At 43.9% G+C, this 21,422-nt stretch overlaps 1 long non-coding RNA gene and 1 pseudogene across 1 annotated transcript; both read left to right on the plus strand.

Annotated features, from left to right (window-relative positions):
• Positions 1-7,159: 7,159 nt before the first annotated feature.
• Positions 7,160-8,229, plus strand: LOC105479112 (glyceraldehyde-3-phosphate dehydrogenase pseudogene; annotated as a pseudogene).
• A 3,281-nt stretch (positions 8,230-11,510) lies between these two features.
• On the plus strand, positions 11,511-16,035 carry LOC139356734 (uncharacterized). The gene is made up of 3 exons (XR_011609107.1): positions 11,511-11,663; positions 11,789-11,852; positions 15,942-16,035. It is a non-coding gene; the product is annotated as an uncharacterized lncRNA (long non-coding RNA).
• Positions 16,036-21,422: the final 5,387 nt, after the last annotated feature.

Raw genomic sequence — 21,422 nt, forward strand, 5'->3', positions numbered from 1 at the left:
AGACACCAGCACTGAGGCGTTAGCACCACCTCTCTGCAATGTCTAGAGAGTGGTACGAGCCCTTTGAGGAGCTTCCTAGGAAATAACCGCACACTGAACATTTATTGAGCATTAACCTTCTGCCAGGCACTGTGTGAAGTGCTTTATCTCTACCCTCTAACCTCATCCTCACAAATGCTCCATGAGGTAGGCACAATTGTGCCCGTCCTGAAAATGAGGGAGCTAAGGATAAGTGACCGTAACTTGCCTGATCACGGTTAGTGAGTGGGGACCAGGATGGAAACCTGTGTTTATCTGACTTCTGAGCCCAGGATCTTAACCAACCCACTGCAGCTGTGCTGTCCCATACAGTGTCACTGGTCCCACGTAGCTATATGCCCTTAGATTTAAATTAATTAAAGCAAAGTCAAATTTAAAATTCAGCTCTTCAACCATGCTGCTTACATTTCAAGAGCTCAGTAGCCATGGAACACGCAGAACACAAGATCAGTGGAAGAAAAAAATAACTTTATTATTTTTTTCATTATTTCATTTTTTCTGGCTAGTGGTTACCATCTTGGGCAGCAAAGCCTTAGAACATTTATAACATCACAGAAAGTTCTGTTGGACAATGCTGTGCCAGAGGAATGGATCATTATTGATTTTCATTCATCATCACAAATAGGATGACGAGAAAATTTTTTCTTGCCCTAGCCTCTTTTCCTGTTTTCCAGCTGCCTTTTCTTGATATATTATATAGCCCAGCCATACACGTACAAAGAGACGGAAGAAATTCTGAAAAAGAAAATACCAACCAAAGGTGAAAGTGGCCGCTTGTGATATTTCTGCTGCGACAATACTTTTCACTCTGGGGCAGGAGACCATTGTGGAGGGCACGGCAGGCTTGGTGGGGAGGGTGTTCCCTGGTGTCTGCAGTCAGCTCAGCTCAGAGTGAGCACTAGACGGCATGAATTCCTGAACACAAAACCCTCTTATCTTTTAGTTCTGCTCTTTAGCTGTTCTCTAGTTGCCCTATTTCAGCACATGCCAAATGTGTTTCAGTGTAAACCTGTACTTTTAAAAGGTTGCAAAGCTCCTAGCTGCTGCAAAGTAAGGTTTTTCAGAACACATTTGCATCTTTTCTCAGTTGCTACCTTAATTACACATAATAAAGGTATTTAGTTATAGACAAATAGCTGATGAGCCTGAACTGTAATGAAAAGGTCTTGCCGAAAGTCATTTCCCTTGTCAAGAGAGAACTTGCTCAAAGACAGTGGGAAGCTGTGATTCATTCTTGTGCCACAGTGTTACTACAAGAAATTCAGTTCACTGGGAGTGGCTGGCGCACAAACTTCAAGCAGTGACAAAGTCTAGAGTTCTCAGCTGTTTTCTGTGGCCACCACTGATGCCTTGATTAGAAATGTGTGATGAGAGAAGACCAGCACCATTTGTGATTGGTTTAACAGGAATCAGCAAACTTTGCAGTTGACCATCTGTTTTTGTTAATAAAGTTTTATTGGAACACTGTCATGCTCATGATTTATGGCTGCTTTCATGAGACAACAGTAAAGGTGAGTAGTTATAGCAGACACTATATGGCCTGCAAAGCCTAAAGTACTTAATAGATGACCCTTTCCAAAGTTTATTGACCCCTGGCTTAGAAGGTAGGAGCTGGACTAAATTAGAGGTCTCGGCCCTATCTCTGTAGGAGGGCTGGCACTGACCTTTCCCTCTCACCTGGCCCAGTTGACCATCTCTGCCCTGCATGACAGCCCTACCTTCTTTCTGCCTAGCCGTCTACCTCCTGGCTACCTGCAGTCTATTCTCCTCAGCACAGCTAGAGTGCGCCCCTTTGAAACATAAGCCATTTCATGTCACTCCCTTACTCAAAGCCCTTCAAGTGCTTCCCATTTCATAGACAGTAAAATCCAAAGGCCTTCAAGTGGCCTGCAAGGCCCTATATCAGCTTCTCCGGCCATCCTAGCCTTCTTGCTGAGCTCGAACTGGCAGCACTGTCTCCACTCAGAGGCAGAGGTGGCTCACTTACCACCAAAAATGCCCATCATAGTGTGCCCTTGCTGCCGGAGGCAGCTGCCCGGAGAGATGCCTCAGCATTCAGGTGTGGCTGAGGACTGGTTCTCCCCAGCGGAACATGACGCGAAGTGGTGCTTGTCACTTCTACTGGGGGTGTGAGGAGGGAGTGACTTAAGAACCATCTGTGCCTTCTCTACTCCCCATCTGCCCACTTATTGGGGAGGCGTTTTGGACCCTTGGAGAGGAGAAAGCCACGAGATGGAAGTTGTTTGGATGTCTGGACCCAAATGAAGACTGCTGTCCATCAACCAGCAACATCATGTTGAACTGGAGCATGAGCAAGAAATAAACATTTACTGTGCTGTGCTCTTATTGTGAAGTTTGGGGATGTGTTTGTCATGACAGTTAGTAGTATTGCAACTCACATAGGGCCTTTGCTCCTGCTGTTCCCTTTGCCCGAAATGCTCTTCTGCAAATACTTGCATGACTTTCCACTTCCTTCAGATCTCTGTTCTGACAGCATCTTATCCGAGCAATTTCCCCAAGTTACCCCAGATAAAAGAGCAGCTCACCCACCCCAGCATTCCTCTCTGCCTGACCCTCTTTTCCTTTTCCGTTTAGTACACATCGCTTGGCATAGACTTTACCAGCTCGTGGCTCAGTGCCTGAGTTGTTTGCTGTCTTTCTCCCTCCATTAGAATGTAAGTTCCATGAAGGCTGCCATCTGGTCGGGGTATTTCCACATGGCCCCACCACTTAGTATGGTGGCTGTCACAGTGTGGGGGTGCCATAAATGTTTGATGGACACGTAAAGAAATGAGTGAACAGACCAGCAAGCTGGCTGTCTTCCTGATTATGTACACAAGGATGAATGGGGAAAATAGCAAGGTTTAGGGTAGGCGGTAGAGAGGAGAGAAGAAAGCAGAATGACACAAGTGGGGTGATTTTGTTTTGCAGTTTTTAATATTAGGTATTATTTGATGCCAGAGACAATACATGCACCAGGCATGGGGGGCCCCAACTGTCAAGGTGCTGCAAGTCCATGGAGGCGTGAGACTAGGAAACAGGTGGCACACACTGGGAGCATGGCTGTGTGTTCTGCAGGGATCTCTGAGGCTCACGGATGAGCATTGTGATTAGCCTGCGGGTCAGGGAAAGCTAGACAATCCCTAGGAGGACTCGGCAAGAAGGAGAATCCAGAAGAGGCGCTCCTGGAATCAGGAAGAGCAGGTAAAGTTCCACAGCCTGGTGGGTTGGAGGAGCCCTGAGCAGTATGATAGAGCATGAACCTAGAGGAAGGTGGCGGTGAAGGGAGGGGACGGCAGACAGGCCTGTGGGGCCCAGATCATGAGCAGACTTGTTTGTTACACTAGGAAGTTTGAACTGTATGCTGAAAGCAATGGGAACCAAGCAAGAGAGGTTCAAGCAGGCCGATGGCACAATCAGATGTGCATTTTATGAGGCTCTTTCTGGCAGCAGCCTGTAAAAAAGATTGGCATGGATGTGAGATTAGAGGCCAGGTGAGGCAAATATATCAAGATGTCCTAGGGATGGTCCAGGAACCCAGCACCAAATTGTTGTGAGACAATGCAAACCATGTGCCCTAGCTCTAGCCATGGGAGCCTGGGAAGCTATTTTCACTTTCTTTCTCCCTGTGCCAAGTTGAGGGGGTGGGTGCCATCTAGATCTAGTTTCCTAAAACCTTGGACTCCAGGAGAAGGCAAAGGTTTCATGCAATGACATCTTGAAACCTTGATTGGGCTTCATGTTCTGCCTTTTTTCACCATCCAGAGGGGTTCCTATAGGGATGGTGGAGCCCCGATGAACTATTACCACAAGCCAGTGCTGAGGCATAGGCCAAGGACCTTGAGGTCCAACCAAAAGGGAGGATATTTGGGAGGCCCAAGTACCAGGTTGATCATGTTTTAAATGAAGTGTCTAGGGCCTTAGCATCAGAGGGGTGGCCAGAGAGGGGACATTCAGGGTGTATAGACAAAGCAGCTGCATTTCAGCTGATTGGGGTTAGCATTCTCCAGGAGAATCAGCTGCATTTCAGCTGATTGGGGTACATCCTTCCCAGGAGAGGCCAAGGAAGACAGAGGAGATGTCAGGAACGGGTATCTGTAGCTACCCAAATGTCAACAGGAGATCTTCCGAGACTCTTGGTTTGCTCCCAGATGCTTGGTAGCTTTCATGTGGCAGTGTCTACACAGCAGCAGAACTCTTGATAATTTTCCCTGAGCTCACCCACCCATGTGGTACTTGTTGAGAATTCCAGGAATGAGAGAAAGGATGGAGTGGGGTCTCTCAGGGTATGTAAAAAATACTTGGAGCTGAGCAGTGGGTGAACTCTAGGGGTCTGGCTTCCAACAATGAGTCATAAAAACTGGGAGAAGGTCAAGATTCAAGATAGCCCTTGTTTCTCATATGGTTTGTGCAAAGCTCCTGTGCTGTGAGAGAACATTCTTCATTCAAGGAGTTTACAGATGTTCAGGGTGGCTGGAATGAGAAATACAAGGAGGTGGGTGTATGAGTGAGGTTGAGAACAGAGGCCAAGTCAAACAGAGCTTTGCAAATCATGTCAAATATTTGAACAAATGTCTGAAACAGGTGCCCATAAGTGGCTTTTATAGGTTCCCTGTGCCTCTTGTTATACATGAGTGGCGTGGAGATTTCAGTTAGAAGCTTAGAAGGTCTGAGGTTCAATGTGATGCTTTGATATATGTATATATTGTGGAATGACTATATTAAGCTAATTAACATATCTGCCACCTCACATACTTATCATCTTTCATAACGAGAACATTTAAAGTCTACTCTTTCAGCAATTTTGAAGTCTATAATATATTATTACTAACTATGGTCACCACGCTGTGCCATGCTGAGACCGTCTTAAAGTATCTTTCTCTTGTATAATTGAAACTTTGTACCCTTTGATCAACACTACTTGTTCCCCACCCCACTGCACTCCTCAGCCTTTTGTAGCCACCGTTTGACTCTCTACTTCTAGAAATTCAACTTTTTTAGATTCCACATATAAGTGAGATCATGCTGTATGTGCTTTTCTGTGCCTGTTTCATTTCATTTAGCATTATATTATCCAGGTTCACCCATGTTGTCACAAATGACAGAATTTCCTTCTTTTCAAAGGCTGAATAGTATTCTATTGTGTATATTGTGTGTACATACTACATATTCTTTATCCATTCACTGGTTGATAGACACTTAGATTGATTCCATGTCTTGGTTATTGTGAATGATACTGAAGTGAGAAGGAGAGTGCAGATATATCTTCAACAGACTGATTTCAATTTCTTTGGATATATACCCAGAAGTTGGATTACTGGGTCATCTGGTCATTCTAATTTCTGTTTTTTGAGAAAGCTCCATATTGTTTTCCATAATGGCTGTACTAATTTACATTTCCACAGTCAGTGTACAAGGGTTCCTTTTTTTTCCACATCCTCACCAACATTTCTTTTTTGTCTTTCTTATAATAGCCTGTTAGAAACAGGTGTGAAGTGATATCTCATTGAGGTTTTAATTTACATTTCCCTGCTGTTGGCCATTTGTACGTCTTCTGTTGAGAAATGTCTACTCAGGTCCTTTTCCCACTTAAAATATTGGATTGTTCTCTTGTTGTTGAGTTGTTTGAGTTCCTTATGTGTTTTTGATATTAACTCCTTAACAGATGAATTGTTTGCAAATATTTCCTCCCTGTTTATGGGTTGCCTCTTTATTCTGTTAGTTGGTTCTTTTGCTGTGTGGAAACTATTTAGTTTGTATTTCTGGTGCTACAGAAATACAGGGGTTCATAAGAAATGACTATGAACAATTATTTGCCAAAAAATTGGATTTTTTTGAAATCCAATCTAGATGAAATGGATACATTTCTAGACACATACAACCTACCAAACTGAATCATGAAGAAACAGAAAATCTGAATAGATCAATAATTAGTAAGGGGATTGAATCAGTAATAAAAAGCTCCCCATCAAAGAACAGCCTAGGAATAGATGGCTTTATAGCTGAATTCTACCTAATATTTAAAGAAGAAAAATATCAATTCTTCTCAAACTCTTCCAAAAAATTGAAGCAGAGGAAATACTTTCAAATTCATTTTTCAAGCCTGCCTTTACCCTGGTATTAAAGCCAGACAAGGACATTACAAGAAAATAAAATTACAGGCCAATATCCCTGATGAACATAGATGTAAAAATTGTCAACAAAACACTAGCAAATTGGATTCAACAGCACATAAAAGGATCATGATCACCATGATCAAATGAGATTTACCCCTGGGGTGCAAAGATGGTTCAACATACACAAATCAATAAATGTGATACACCATATTAACAGAATGAAGGGCAAAAACCATCATCTCAATACAGAAAAAAAAAATTTGATAAAACTCAACATCTTTTCATGATTAAAACTCTCAACCGAAGAAATGTACCTCAACACAATAAAGGCCACATATGACAAGGCTATAGCTAACACCACACTCAATGGTGAAAAGCTGAGAGTTTTTCTTCTAAGCTCAGGAAAAAGGCAAGGACGTCACTCCTGACACTTGTGTTCAACATAGTGCTAGAAGTTCTAGCCAGAGCAGTTAGGAAAGGAAAAGATACAAAAGGCATCCAAATAGGAAAGGAAGATGTGAAATTGCCTCTATTGGCTGGCAATCTGGTCTTACACAGAGAAAATCCTAAAGACTCTGCCAAAAATTGTTAGAATTGATAAACAAATTTTTCAGTTTCAAGATACAAAATCAACATACAAAAATCAGTAGTGTTTCTATACACTAACAACAAATTTTCTAAAAAAACAATTAAGAGGGCCGGGAGCGGTGGCTAACACCTGTAATCCCAGCACTTTGGGAGGTCAAGGTGGGCAGATTACAAGGTCAAGAGTTTGAGGCCAGCCTGGGCAACATAGTGAAACCCCATCTCTACTAAAAATACAAAAATTAGCCTGGCATTGTAGCGGTACATGCTTGTAATCCCAGCTACTCAGGAGGCTGAGGCAAGAGAATTGCTTGAACCGGGGAGGTGGGGGTTACACCACTGAACTCCAGCCTGGGCGGCAGAGCAAGACTCTGTCTCGGGCAGGGGATGAAAAAGCAATTAAGAAAATCCCAGCTCTCTGCTCCTCCCATTCAACAGACAGCTGCATCTTCTCGTGCAGCGCCAGCTGCATCCCTGAGACATCATGGTGAAGCTGAAGCCTGGACTCAAATGGGTTTGGCTGTATTGGGTGCCTGGTCACCAGGGCTGCTTTTAACTCTGGTAAAGTGGATATTGTTGCCATCAAAGACCGCTTCATTGACCTCAACTACATGGTCTACATGTTCCAGTATGATTCCACCCATGGCGAATTCCATGGCACCGTCAAAGCTGAGAACAGGAAGCTTGTCATCAATAGAAATCCCATTATCGTCATCCAGGAGCTAGGTTCCACCAAAATCAAATGGGGTGATGCTGGCGCTGGTATGTTGTGAAGTCCACTGGCGTCTTCATCACCATGGAGAAGGCTGGGGCTCATTTGCAGTGGGGAGCCAAAGGGGTCATCATCTCTGTCCTCTCTGCTGATGCCCCCATGTTCATGATGGGCTTGAACCATGAGAAATAGGACAACAGCCCCAAGATAGTCAGCAACGCACCCTGTGCCATCAACTGCTTAGCACACCAGGCCAAGGTCATCCATGACAACTTTGGTACCGTGGAGGGACTCATGACCACAGTCCACACCATCACTGCCACCCAGAAAACTGTGGATGACCCCTCTGGGAAACTGTGTTGTGACAGCCACAGGGCTCTCCAGAACATCATCCCTGCCTCTACTGGCACTGCCAAGTCTGTGGGCAAGGTCATCCCTGAGCTGAATGGGAAGCTCACTGGCATGGCCTTCCGAGTCCCCAATGACAATGTGTTGGTCATGAACCTGACCTGCCTGGAAAAACCTGCCACATATGATGACATCAAGAAGGTGGTGAAGTAGCATCCGAGGGCCCCCTCAAGGGCATCCTGGGCTACGCTAAGCACCAGGCTTGTCTCCTCCGACTTCAACTGTGACACCCACTCCTCCACCTTTGATGCTGGGGCTGGCATTGCCCTCAATGACCACTTTGTCAAGCTTATTTCCGGGTATAACAATGAATTTGGCTACAGCAACAGGGTAGTGGACCTCATGGCCCACATGGCCTCCAAGGAGTAAGACCCCCAGACCACCAGCCCCAGTGACAGCATGAGAGGAAAAGAGAGGCCCTCACTGCTGGGGAGTTTCTGCCACACTCAGTACCCCACTACACTGAGAATCTTCCTGCCTCACAGTTTCCATGCAGATCCTCTGAAGAGGAAGGAGCCTAGGGAGCCCCACCTTGTCATATATCATCAATAAAGTCCCCTGTGCTCAGGAAAAAAAAAAAAAAAAAAAAAAAAAATTCCATTTACAATAGGATTGAAAAAAAAAAAAAGTTCGTTTCTGCTCATGTTGTCAGCAGCTGTGGCTCTGCTGTGCATGTCTTCTTGTTCCAGGATCCAGCTGTAAAGCAGACCCATCCTGAACACATTGTTTTGTGACCGAGGGAGAAGAGGGCCCGCAGACCCATGTGGTGCTTCTTCAAGCCACTGCTCACCAGGCGGCACAGGTCACTTCTGCTTACATCCTGTTAGCCAAAGCAAGCCCCCTGTCCAGGCCTGAGGGAGTAGGGAGAGGACCTGCACCTCTCTCATAGGCCACAAAGGGAGGGTAAGGGATAACTGGGCACAAGAATAGGATTTGCTCCACTCCCTGTTTTTAAACATTAGCAACTGAATTAAAAGTGTCATAAATGCTGGGCAGAGCCAAATAAAACACAAGAAACCACAAGCCATGGATGTACAACCTCTAATTTAAAAAGTCAGAAATGGAGTGAAAGCCTTGTTCTCTTCCTTGAAACATACACGCTACCTCAGAGTCTGCCGAGTTGAACAGTCCTCTCAAAAAGGAAAAGTGGTTACTTTGCCTTTAACATTATGGGTGAATCTATACTAGCTCCTAGTATAACCCAGCACCCCTGTTTTTCTAGAGGTGGTTTGTTTTTTTCCTTCTCGCTCTCTTCTTTTCTCATTTCCCTGGCTCCCTTAGCCTTTCAGAAATGCAAATACAACCATTCTCCTCCCCCTCACCCGACATTCCCTACAGGGCAAGTTTTTCTAACTGTGTGCTCCAAGACAGATCTCTCCTGGAGAGCTGACGGTGGATTTGCAGACCAAAGCACACCCACCAAGGAACTTTCCCTTCCAGAGGTTGCCTCAGAACTTCCATCTTCCCAGGGTTGCCTCAGGGCTTCCATCCACCAGGAGGGCAAATCGAAAGCACACCCGCTTGGCCACTTTTTCAACTTACTTCTGCCCAGGAAGGTGCCAACTCAACACCAAGCTAGGAGGGGGACCCCTGCCCTTGCTCATTTCCTCCCTTACCCTATAAAAATCCCTGCTTTCTGCTCCCAAAGTGAAGCAGCACATTTTAAGGTAGGACCCTTTGTGCCCCTTCCCCAAGCTAACTTTGGAATCAATTCGCTTTTTTTTGCATCAGACCTTGCTCTTGTTAGCTGGACTCCCCATGCAGCGAGCAACTAACCTGCATTTTAGTTACACTGGTAATCACTACTTCCTTGTGTAGGTGCTCATAAATTCTCTTTAAACAATTTATTTGTAAATATGACCTAGAATCTAGGTCATTTGCTGTTCTGTAATCTCCAGAATTCACCTTCTATTTCTTGCACTTAGGACGTTTGCCTGGGTCCAGTGCTATGGCACCAGTTTTGCTCACTACAGTCCCACAAAGATCATTGGTAGAACTAAGCAACACATTTGCAAGATTTCTTAGCACCTAAGGGTAAAATGTTTTCGGGCCAAGAAACTTGACACTGCCTACAATTGCATGAAGCTCTTTTACATTTCTTTAACTACTTTTTTATCCTGGACCCTATCATTGTCATTAAGAACCATATGAGTAGAATCTGGAAGAAACTGCCATTCAAACCAGCATTAATTTTTGTTCAGAAAGAAGATGGTCAATTACTCAGGGTTCTCCAGGGGGACAGAACCAATAGGATACATATATATAGGATACATATACATATATATAGGATTGTATACATTTGTGTATATATACACACATATATACATGTATCCTATTGGTTCTGTCCCTTTGGAGAACCTTGAGTAATTGTATACATGTGTGTGTGTATATATATATATGAGTTTATTAGGGAGAATTGGCTCACACAATTACTAAGGCAAAGTCCCACAATAGGGCTTGCAAGCTGGGGAATGAGAAAAACCGGTAGTGTGTCTCAGTCCAAGCCCTAAGCCTCAAAACAGGGAAAGCTGACAGTGCAGCTCCCAGTCTGAGACTGAAGGGCTGAGAGCACCCCAGAGGCCACTGGTACAAGTCCCAGAGTGCAAAAGCTGAATAACCTGGAGTCAGATGCCCAAAGGCAGAAGGAGAAAAGACGGCCTGCTCTGGAAGGGAGAGAGAAAGAGAAAGCCCCAGCAAGCTGCATGCCCCTTCTGCCTGCTTTCTTCTGCCTGCTTTGTTCTGCCACGCTGGCAGCCGACCAGACAGTGCCCATCCACAGTGAAGGCGGGTCTTCCTCTCCCAGTCCACTGACTTATATGTCAGTCTTCTCTAGAAACACCCTCACAGACACACCCAGAAAAAGTGCTTCACCAGCCATCTAGGCATCCCTCAATCCCATCAAGTCGACACCTAATATTAACCATCACAGAATTCATCTGGACAGTCAGCCCTTGGGTCACACTTCATGGGTCTTTTTGTTACATACATGTGCCTGGAACAAGTGCCCAGTGTGCTCTTTGGAACAATTATAAAGTCATCATTATTCTGGATGATGATTTTAGGTTTGGATGATAAACGTTTTGTGTTGGTCGTGTATGTTTTTGAATATGGTCAAGCCTGAGCTAAGTCTCTATAATTTTCTTGCTTTCCAGGAAGGAGTGAAATATTTCTTAACTCAGTAGGAATGTAGTGAATTACAGTGTTTGCTTATCCTTGCAGAGTGGAGAATGTTTTTTGCCAGAGCAATTGTTTGCAAGAGCGGCCAGCCCAGAGGACTACAGAAGGACATTCAGGCCGAACATTCACCTCTCCCTAGAAGACAGCCTATGAAAGAGAACTAAGTGTGTTCAATGGACAGTTTCTGCCCTTCAAGTGGCATTATTGAAGTATAATGACCCCAAAGGCCTTGAGACTATTGTGTTCTGATGGGACTGTTGTACTGGGTGCCACAGGGTGAGATCATAGGCCTGGAGTGAGGGCCGGGTTTCCTGGGGGAATAGATGTCCCATCATTGGTCACCAGGGAGGAGCAGGTGTTCGGTAGGAAATAAGTGCAGGGAGGCAGCTTGAGAATCCCTTCCCCTTTCTGGGTCTTGGGAGGGGTGGGGCTGGGATTCCAGGCAGAGTAGACCTGATTTGAGGGCACTTGGACTGCGTGCAGTTGTGCTGGCTCACGCCACATGACAGGATAGAAGCCCTGTAGGAAGACAGTGCAGCTTTGTCCAACAGAGCGCGGCCAAGCTGTGCACCCTGCTGGGGGCTGCCCTTGCTGGGAGAAAGGCATGTCTTTTTCTCGACACAAAGGTACCACCTACTAACTAAACCCTTACCTGACAAGGACCTGCCCACCAACTGGGATCGCTGTCTTCTAAGGTATCTGCCTGCCTTGTGGGTGGGGAGAGGGGACCCATTTTTCTGTTTTTTTTCAGCCCAGAGAAGCTTTTTCTGCCCACAAAGACATATTCTGCACGCCAAGCCATCAGACTGCTTAAGGTGGGTACATTTTCATCACTGGGCATTTCTAAATCTGAGTCTGAGGATCCTGAAATTCACAACATCTTTTAATTGTTGTTAGTTATTCTCTGCCTTGTTCTTTCTTTCACTTTTAAAAAGTAAAATAGAGATAGCATCTCGCTATGTTGCCTAGGCTGGTCTCGAACTCCCAGGCTCGAGCAATCCTCTCCCCTTGTTCTCCCAAAGTGTTGAGATTACAGGCATGAGCCACCTTGCTCAACCCTTTCTTTCACTTTTGAATGTTTATTAAACGCTTGTTAAAAGTCAGAGATTTACTGAGCTCCTACTGTCTACCAAAAACTGTTCTAGACCTTGGGGTTACATAGATGGGGGTATGGGTGGGGTGCAAACATTCCTCCGCTTGTGCAGCTGGTATATTAGAGAGAGGATTGTGCTCTGGGGACTCAGGGAATGCTGTGTTCTGTGTTTAGGATGGAAGGCAAAGGGAAACCCAGCATCCCTCATCCCAGGTGGTGGCAGCAGCAGAGCTGGCTAGCTATGCCCTGCAGAGGGTCCGTTTCCTGAGTGTCATTAGCATCAGAGGATGATTTGGGGTGGTGAACAAGCATTCGCAGCCCGTCACCCAGGGGGAATCTCAGAAATATCTGAGGAACCCTTTGCAAGGGCTAAATTCTGCGGGGGTATTTAATGGGTATGTGAAGTCTGCTCAGAGCAATTATATATGGCTTTGGTTCCCTCTAACCAGCACTAATTCTGCCCTTTCCAGTCTGAAGATGGGTCTTCTTGACTGAGAACTGAGAAGTAAAGTACAATTTGAGGAGTTCTGCCTGTTTTGTTTTGAGACAGAGTCTCGCTCTGTTGCCCAGGCTGGAGTGCAGTGGCGTGATCTCGGCTCACTGCAACCTCCGTCTCCCAGGTTCAAGCAATTCTCCTGCCTCAGCCTCCTGAGTAGCTGGGACTATAGGCGTACATCACCACACCCAGCTAATTTTTTTGTATTTTCAGTAGAGAAAGGATTTTGCTGTGTTGGCCAGGCTGGTCTTGAACTCCTGACCTAAGGTGATCCCCCCACCTCGGCCTCCCAAAATGCTGGGATTACAGCAGTGAGCCACCACACACAGCCCGAGTTCTGCCTTCTTGCTATCATCTGTTAACAAAACACAGTTAGCCCCAATTAGCCTCCCTTTCCTCTTGAGCTGTCTTCTCATTGAGAGTCTCTTTTCCGAACACGTCTGAACCCTGCTTTCAGAATGGGTTCTGCCTGAGCCCCGGATGCCACCAACTTTGCAAAAGATGGCTCCTCTCAGGGTCCCTGTCACTTCCACTTCTGCAGAGCATGACCCCTGTGCTTAGGTGCAGGGTAGCAGTCCCTCTCATTTCTTTCTTTAAACTATGAAAGACGAAATTGTCAACATGAGGAGAATTTATCAGACACCCAGGGTCTAGGAGAAGGAAATTCCCAGCTATCCCCACTCAATCTTGCCTCTGTGCCAGCGTTGTCAAATGTGTCATCAGAAGGCCTGCTCATGCCTTTGAACCCCGAGGGCAGAGTCACCCGCTTGTGGACAAGCAGGAAGAAAAGCCACAGCTCCACAGCTCAGCAGCAGACAGCCATCTGGTGAAATTCTATGTGCATCTTTGTGTCTGTTGGCTTCTGCCCCTCGTCCATCCACCCCAGCAGACCCCTTCTGGTTTCTAGCCTCTGTTCCTAGGTCCTCCCTCTACCTGTGTCTGCCCACTTTTACAACTCTCTTTCTAGATTTGACTCACTTGTGTCACCTGGTTTCTGCTTTTTGATTGACCTTGAACCCATATTTGTCTACTCCTGAGTCAATCAATTTTGCTTCCAGTCCCTGCGCCCAGACGTGCCCACACCTGGAACTGCCTACCAGGGTCAGCCAGTTGCTGCTGCCTGGCTCTTGGCTTTCTATGCCTCCAGCCCCTGATTCTGCCTGCCAGTGAGCTGCATGTGGCTCTCTGCCCCAACCCAGCATGTGCACTGTGATTCTCAAGAGCGTGGCTTCCAGGCCTTACATCTGGCTGCACAACCTCGTGTGCAGGCCACAGTCCCCCTTCCCTCTCTCTCCTTACCTTCTCCATTACTCTCTCTACTCATGGTTTGTGGATTTTCATGCAGGAGCTCTCATCTTAACACGTGGTCTCCTCCACTCCACTACCTCCCAGGTCTGTCTTTTGAGAAAGGAATGCTGTTCCATTGCTGCCATCCCACCTCCCTGGGCTCAGAGAACCAGCACAGTCACATGGGCTTTCCTGAGCTGTGATCTCAAGGTCACTTGTTTCAGTACCACCTCTGTCGCCTGGGGTGCAGACACCCAAGACTGCAAAGTTTTATTCTCCCTGGTTATTTTATTTCCTGTGAATTACTGGAGATTTCCTCCATTCTTCTTGTGGCTTCTATTTCTTTTCTTATATCAGGCTCTATAATTTTGCTGCCGTAGCCAGTGCATTGTTTTGTACATTCTTGGTTTTAAAAAAATGACAGAAATTCAATTCTAATAAGCACCAATGATAGAGAGGATTTGTGGGCTCCTGCAACCAAAACAAGAAGGGCAGAAACAGGGTTGGACATCAGTGGCCACCAGAACCAGAAGCTGGAGGCTCTCAGGACACTCTCTCCTCACCCTTTTTTCCTGCTTGCTGCAGGCAGCTCTATGCTCTCTGGCTGGCTTTCCTCTCAGTGCTGGAGGCAGGGATGCCAGCAGTTCCCATCTCACATGTTCCCAGCTTTGTGTCCAACAGGGCAGGGTTTGCTTCTTGGTTCAAAACACCTTTGAAAGCACCTGGTTAGGCCAAGCGCAGTGGCTCACTCCCGTAATCCCAGCACTTTGGGAGGCAGAGGTGGGCGGGTCACCTGAGGTGGGGAGTTCGAGACCAGCTTGACCAACATGGAGAAACCCCGTCTCTACTAAAAATACAAAATTAGCCAGGCATGGTGGCACATGCCTGTGATCCCAGCTACTCGGGAGGCTGAGGCAGGAGAATCGCTTGAACCCAGGAGGCAGAGGTTGCAGTGAGCTGAGGTTGCACCATTGCACTCCAGCCTGGACAACAAGAGCAAAACTCCATCTGAAGAAAAAAAAAGAAAAGAAAAGAAAGAAAGAAAGAAAGCACCTGGTTAGCCAGGCGCAGTGGCTCACGCCTGTAATCCCAGCACTTTGGGAGGCTGAGATGGACGGATCACGAGGTCAGGAGATCGAGACCATCCTGGCTAACACGGTGAAACCCCGTCTCTACTAAAAAATACAAAAAACTAGCTGGGCGAGGTGGCGGGCGCCTGTAGTCCCAGCTACTTGGGAGGCTGAGGCAGGAGAATGGTGTGAACCCAGGAGGCAGAGATTGCAGTGAGCCGAGATCGCGCCACTGCACTCCAGCCTGGGCGACAGAGCGAGACTCCGTCTTAAAAAAAAAAAGAAAAGAAAAAAAAAAAAGAAAGCTGGTTAATATCTTGGAGAATTAGGTCATCTCACAGTCCAAGGGAAAACGAGAGAAGCCCTTATAGAGTCTCATCACTGGGGGGATGTTCCTAAGTGAAAGGATGTCCATGCCAGAAAGAAGGGGTCTTGGCAGATAATAAATGTCCACTGCAGACCAAGATTAAATACATCCTGGCTCTGACCATCTCTCATCTCTTCCCCCCTAAGCGCTCTTCCCCAAGTTAGGAGAAGTCTTTTATTCCAGAAGTCTTTTTGTTTGGCAACTTGATTATGGAGAATGTGACCCCAGTATACTAAGTTTTCTTGGGTAAAATGTGGAAGGAATATATATTGACAACAACGGTGGTGAAAAGAGAGAGGGAGAGGAGGATCAGATTACACTGTAGTTTTCACACGCAGCTCAGCAGATCTACACCAAGTCTCTAGCAACATTTTCATTGACATAAGCTAACTCAAGCACATCTTTGGGCTTTCATTGTAACTTTGAGTGGATACGTTTTATAGAGACAGGTGGTTAGTGCTAGAGCACTAGTTTCAGATGCAGCAGAACACCCTTCATTTATCACAAAGAAAATAGTATGAACTTTAATATGTAGAACAGATCAGACCATATATGCTGTAATTGAAGTTTCCCTTCTGCTACCCTCCACAGGAATCTGAGCTCCACAGAACTCAATGAAATAGCAACTATAACAGAAGAGATACGTACGTTATATTCTCTGTTTACTTTGTTTATGTTTATGTCTGAATTTACTTTGAAACGCTTCAGCATTGGCAGTGTGATTTGCTTGTGTATGTTATTTAGATGTAATCTGCACCCAAGGGATGATCACTTGCTGTAATTGGGAATGCGTACTCCAGGGATGGTTAGTTAATATTTACCAAAGTAGCAGACAACACAGAAAATGAGAGCCAAGTGAAAGGGGAAACCTCTTATAAAATCATCAGATCTTGTGAGACGTATTTACTACCATGAGAACAGTATGGGGGAACCGCCCCATGATTCAATTATCTCCCACCAGGTCCCTCCCACAATATGTAGGAATTATGGGAGCTGCAATTCAAGATGAGGTTTGGGTGGGGACACAGCCAAACCATATCACCCGATAACAAGGTTAAGAAGGGGGAAGAGCCAATATCTTCACCTCATCAAGGTTGGATCCAACTTTTGTGGGGCCTGAGACTTACATACCTTCAGGGTCTTCTCTGAAAAAGATGTATTAAAAATTATAAATACAAAATTAGCGATGAAAATGAATACAGAATGAGAAAAAAATGACTTCAATTTTTTTTTTTTTTTTTGAGATGGAGTCTCACTTTGTCTCCCAGGCTGGACTGCAGTGGCGCGATCTCAGCTCACTGCAACCTCTGCCTCCAGGGTTCAAGCGATTCGCCTGCCTTAGCCTCCCGAGTAGCTGGAATTACAGGCATGCACCACCATGCCTGGATAATTTTTGTATTTTTAGTAGAGACGGGGTTTCACCATGTTGGCGGCTGATCTTCAACTCCTGACCTCAGGTGATTCACCTGCTGTGCCCTCCCAACGTGCTGGGATTACAGACGTGAGCCACTGTGCCCGGCCAATGACTTCAAATATTGAAAAGTTTACAAATACCACAAAAATCCCCCAAATAACATAATATTTCTATTAATTAATGGTTGATATGGCTGTGTAATACATTTTCTTACTTTTTTGCTGCGTCCTCCTTGATGGCCTCTTCATGTCACCACCATGTTGTAATACTTTCTATAGAGAGAATAAAATAATTCAGTGCTTCCTCTAACTTGGTTGATCAAAATTTTTTCCATGTTAATTTTTAAGATTCATAAAACATGCAACTTCAATAGACAAGTTCACTCTTTGTAGTTCTTCCACAAGGTTGTGCACTATAAACAGAAAAATTCTGAGGAATTTAGTTTTGCATAATATCTTCACAAAAGAAAACATCATGGAGTGTTTATAATTGTATACACTGCATATAAAGCACACTCCTGACAGAATGTCCTTTACTAGAAATGGATGAGAACAGAATCCTCCACTAGGAATTGTTTATGTCTTGATGGAAAGACACTTCCAGAGATTAGTTTCTGGCTTCGCACAATTAAAACCTTGTTTCTTCCCCTCTCCCTGTAAGGATCCAGTGCTGGGTGCCATAGCATAGGTTCATGCTCATAGGTGCTCTGGTTCCGTATCTTCCTGTTATATCACTCGGTAAGTTTGCCCCGTGGGTGGTAAGAATATTCCTGCACAGGACAGCTAGGAATAAGTTAACTATACATGGAAATGTCTGCAAACCACATAAATACCTCCCACTAAACCGCAGCTAAATGTATCACCAACTCAACTTTCCTTAACTAGATCCCCAAAATGCTTACGGTCACTCTCCACCACCTGAAAGGGGAGACTGGCTGAAAGAAATTCATAATGGAAAGAGAAAGTGCCTTATTCCATTGTGGTTCAAATCTGTCCTTGGCAAAATTTATAAAACCATCTACCATGTAAACAGATGGCTGGGGACCCTCCCAGGGCCTTGGAAGTGGTCCATCACATGAGAGCTCTGATATTTAGCTTTGTTTGTTTCGTAATACAATGCCTCTCCACCAAACTATAGAGGGTCACCAATATTTACCTTGGGAACAGCCAGTTGAATTAGGTGGGTTTGCAACAAAGGGAATAAATGAAAGACAGGCTTTTTCTATTTATAAGCTTCTGCTTATAATCATCAGCAAAACAGTCACACATAAAATAACTGCCAAAAACTTAACAAAACTACATGGCCAGAAGTGCAATTTAATGTAGTAGAAACGAAGTACAAATTACAACAAAGGGCAGATGAATAAAGAGGGTGAATGGATTAATCATAGGGTGTTGCCGGGCGCGGTGGCTCACGCCTGTAATCCCAGCACTTTGGGAGGCCGAGGCGGGTGGATCACAAGGTCAGGAGATCGAGACCACGGTGAAACCCCGTCTCTACTAAAAATACAAAAAAATTAGCCGGGCGAGGTGGCGGGCGCCTGTAGTCCCAGCTACTGGGGAGGCTGAGGCAGGAGAATGGCGTAAACCCAGGAGGCGGAGCTTGCAGTGAGCCGAGATCCGGCCATTGCACTCCAGCCTGGGCGGCAGAGCGAGACTCCGTCTCAAAAAAAAAAAAAAAAAAATCATAGGGTGTTTTCTGGAAAAGGTGAGTTTGAAAGAGCTTTTGTATGGAGTGAGGCATAGAAAGAAGGGGAAAATGCATTTGAGGAAGGCCTGAAAGGTCTAAATACACTGAAGAACATCAAATTGTATACAGGAATCAGCTGAAAATTGACTGGAAAGGAGTGTTCATGAAAAACAGCATAAAATTAAATTTTAATAAGACTGTTTATGGTCAGAACGAAGTAACTAGTGCACATCTAGTCCACCAAGTGTCAGCAACTAGAAAATTAAACAAAAATATTAATATCTGAAATAGTTATTTTCGGTTATTGAACAACAGGCATTTCAGGCATGAGATCTCAGAGAGAAGACAAACAAGTGAGGTGAGCCCTACCATAGCCCTAGCCTTTTATTTCAATGCATTTTCTGGACCAGTTGCAGGAAAGGGGAATTCAGAGTATGGCAGTCTCATTGACTCAAAAAGTCAGAGACTGGAGTTCAGGAAGCCTGAGGCATCTGGATGGAACTTGTGAGACACAGTAGCAGAATGAAAGAGCAACACAGAATAAGTTCCAGAAATCTGCAGAGGATCCTCTTGAATCTTTGGCTAAATAATAAGATGCACATGTTTAAGGTGAAACTCCATAAACCCCGGGAAATAATAATGATTAAGGAAAGATAAATTACGGGGAACTATAAACTGAGCAACTACCAGAGCTTGCACAGGACTGGGAGATATCTGAGTTCAGCTCAGCCAGAATGGGAAGACCTCATTGAGTACTTGCTGCATTCAGGTGAAATCCTGGAAAGAGTATGTCTTACTAGTAGGGCTAAACTAGTCCTAGAGCAAAAGATACTCTAGACTCTTTCTAAAAAAGCCTCAAAGGGATAAAGCTGATCTGAAATTAATTAATCTATTGCAAGAGCAAAAATCAATAATTTGTAAAGAAACACAAGAAAGTTTAGGCTAACAATGGAATATTCGCAATAGCCAGAATCCAGTCAAAATTATTAGACATGCCATAAACAAGAAATGTAACCCATAATGAAAGGGAAAATCAGACAATAGAAGCAGATCTAGAAATGACAAAGATGGAATTAGCAAACAAGGGCGTTAAAACAACGATTATAGATTTGTTCAAGCAATTAAGGGAAAACACGAACATAATAAGTAAGTAAATGGAAATCATTAAAAGAAACAGGCCAGGCACAGTGGCTCATGCCTGTAATCCCAGAACTTTGGGAGGTCAAGGCAGGTGGATCACCTGAGAGGTCAGGCGTTCAAGACCAGCCTGGCCAATATAGTAAAACCCCGTCTCTACTAAAAATAGAAAAAAATAGCCAGGCGTGGTGGTGGGCACCTATAATCCCAGCTACTTGGGAGACTGAGGCAGAAGAATCGCTTGAACCTGGGAGGCAGAGGTTGCAGTGAGCCGAGATCACACCATTGCACTCCGACCTGGGCAACAAGAGTGAAACTCCATCTCAAAGAACAAAAACAAAAACAAAAACAAAAACAAAAAACAGAAAAAGAAACAACTCAGCCATCTAAAGCTAAAAAACACCCCAATATCTAAAACAAAAAGCCCACTAGGCAGATTTAAAGGCAGATTCTACATTATAGAAGAAATAAATTAATAAAAGATGTATTATATCAACCCTAGAACAAAGTATTAAAAAAGTTATAGCTAATAAGACAATAGTGAAAATAAAATGAAATAATAAATTTTTTAATTCAAAAGAAGGGAGAGAGAAAGGAAAACAAAACCAAAGAAAAACTGAAACCAATAAGTCAATAGTTAACTGATTTAACACAGCCACATTAAGAATTGTATTAGGTAAAAATGGACCAAAATCATCTATTAAGAGATACTATTATACCTGGTAGAAAAGCAACATCCAACTATTTGTTTTCTACAAGGCTTAGTTTTTTAATACAAAGATACATATAGGTAAAAGTTAAAGAACAGAAGAAGATATACCAGGCAAATATTAATTATAAAGCTAGAGTGGCTACTTTGATATCAGACAAAGTAGACTTCATGATAAGAAATATTTCCAGATTAAAGGGAAATATTTCATCATAAAAAAGGGTCAATTGATCAAGAATATTTACAATAGTCAATGTAGGTGCACCTAATAATAAAGTTTGAAAATACACAAAAAACTGACAGAACTGAAAGAAAAAACACACAAATACAAAAGTATAGTCTGAGATTTTTAATACTCCTCTCTCAGTAGTTGATAGAACAAAAGGGCACAAAAGTTAGAAAGTATATGGAGGTCTTGAACAACACCATCAAACAATCAAACTTAATTGATATTTATGGAATACTCCAGACAGCCAACTATGAAACACACACTCCTTGTAAGTGAAAATAGAACATTTATCTTAGAGGACACAGAGGGCACATAATTGGCCATAAAATACGTTTCAATAAATTTAAAGATATTCAAACCCTATACAGAGTATGTTCTCTGACCAGACCACAACGGAACTACATTAAAAAACAAGAAGAAAAAAATCTACAAGATCCACAAATATTTGAAAATTAAACAACGAACTTTAAAATAACCTATGGATAAGGTCAGAAAATATTTTGCGAAATTAGAAAATACGTCGAACTAAATAGATTGGATAGATATAGATAGATAGATAGATAGATAGATAGATAGATAGATAGATAGATAGATAGACAGATAGATAGATAGAAATATGTGGATACAGTTAAAGAAGTACTTAGACAGAAATTAACAACTTTAATGCTTACATTAGAAGAAAAAAAGTTTAAAAATCAATGCCCTAAGCTTCTACCTTATGAAACTGGAAAATAACAGCAAAATAAACTTCAAGTAAATAGAAGAAAGGAAATAATAAACATAAAAAAGGAAATCAGTACAACAGAAAATATGCAAATAGCAAAGAAAACTGATAAATCCAAACATTCATTCTTTGAAAAAAAATTCAATGAAGAAAATAAACTTCTAGTGGGC

The sequence above is a fragment of the Macaca nemestrina genome, chromosome 1, assembly GCF_043159975.1.
Source record: "Macaca nemestrina isolate mMacNem1 chromosome 1, mMacNem.hap1, whole genome shotgun sequence".
NCBI classification, from domain to species: domain Eukaryota; kingdom Metazoa; phylum Chordata; class Mammalia; order Primates; family Cercopithecidae; genus Macaca; species Macaca nemestrina.